Consider the following 1,804-nt stretch of genomic DNA (forward strand, 5'->3'; position numbering starts at 1 on the left):
GTTCTTCAAGCGATGCCATAGAAGAACCATTTTTAGTTCCACAAAGAACCATTCAGTCAAAGTTTCTTTAAAGAACCATCTCTTTATTACCTTTTTATAATCTCAAGAACCTTTTTTCGCCACAAAGAACCTTTTGTGAAACAGAAAGGTTCTTCAGATGTTAAAGGTTCTTTATGGAACCATTTAGACAAAAAGGTTCTTCTATGGCATCGTGAAGCACCTTTATTTTTAAGAGTGTAATTGAGATGAGATTAGTTTGAAGACACACACACTTTTTGTTGTTGTTGTAAACGGGTTCTCGTTTTCAAGGGATGGGTCACCGTGTCGTTACCTGGACTCTCTGTGGCTGCGTTCATTTCCTCTCCGGTGCTATTGCTCATGTTACATGAGCACAATGAGTAAACAAGACTAAGCTCTACCATACACACAGAAAACAGGCTCAAATCTCTTGGGATGAGCCTCTAAAAACAGGATATTCATTGATGTTTTGAGCGTAGGAGGTGACAGATTGAAATGATGAGGAGTTAGATGTGTTTTCAGTTTAGACAATTTTACACAATTCGTTTTTGGTAAAATTGTGAAGATTGTGAATTGTGAATGTTTTTGAAGATTGGTGGGGGTAAATTAATGGAGGGAAGTAATCTTTTTTTTTTCTTTCAGATTTTTCTAAATGAAAAAGATATGCTAATTAACTGTTGTTTGACTAATATGTTGACACAGGAAAAGTGTAATTTGTTTTTGAAAGAATTGTTTGAGAGATGTTTGGATTAAATGTTTAGATGTTTGGACAAAATTTAGTACGTTTTTTATTTTAAAGAATGAGTGCACTTGTTTTAATAAAGAATATTTACTTGTTTTAATAAAAATTATGATCGGCAGTAGGGCTGTGCGATATTGAAGAAAAATGTGATATGCGATGTCGGTGTGTGTAAAATCAATTTCAATTATATTTTTTAAAAAAATTTAAATTTCACATTCTTTCTTGGAAAATAAAGAATCACTATAACTTCTGAAAGTGACCAGCAGTGTTTTAGCATTACTTAAAAAGTAATGTCACAAATCAGAAAATTGTATTTAACATCATGTGAACATACAAACAAAAAAATTAATGACACTAATTTTATATCATTGTAAATTTGCTTTCCACACACTTTAAGTACTTCTTCATATACCACAGCAAAAACTATAGTCTGAGAAACTTCAAACATGATTAAAGGCAAGTGAACAGTCAGTAAAAAAAAAAGAAAAAGAAAAGAAAGAAAGAATATTCAGCCATTATTTACCCATGCTTATGTTGTACCAAAGTGGTTTGACTTTCTTATTTGTACAAAAATACACAATTTTTAACACCACAACAATGTTAGAAATAAACATACCAAAAACTCCTAATGTAATACATTTGCATAAGTATCCAAGCATAAAACTTAAAGTATCCTCAAGCCATACAATATCATGGATTTGTGTGACAATAGCCTGAAATTTAATTCATGAATCATTGAATCATTGACAAAAAAACAAAAAAAAACATGCAAACTTCTGCTATCAAATCACCAAGTTCAAATGGTGAACCAAATCAACTGGTTAATTTAAAAGAAATGTCTCAATGATTTGTATGCTGATCCATTTCAGCTCACTTATTCATTCATTCAGTCAGTCACAGTGGTTGTTGGATGTGAAGATTAAAATAACTTTCATTTTGGGTGATCTATTCATTTAAACAAGAACCAGCACAGGTGTCACAAACACTGGTGATTATCTGAAAAGGTCTTTTTAAAGCATTATCCCTCACTTTCAACTCAGGAAG

The sequence above is a fragment of the Sinocyclocheilus grahami genome, unplaced genomic scaffold (assembly GCF_001515645.1).
Source record: "Sinocyclocheilus grahami isolate Dianchi unplaced genomic scaffold, SAMN03320097.WGS_v1.1 scaffold59.1, whole genome shotgun sequence".
Classification (NCBI taxonomy): domain Eukaryota; kingdom Metazoa; phylum Chordata; class Actinopteri; order Cypriniformes; family Cyprinidae; genus Sinocyclocheilus; species Sinocyclocheilus grahami.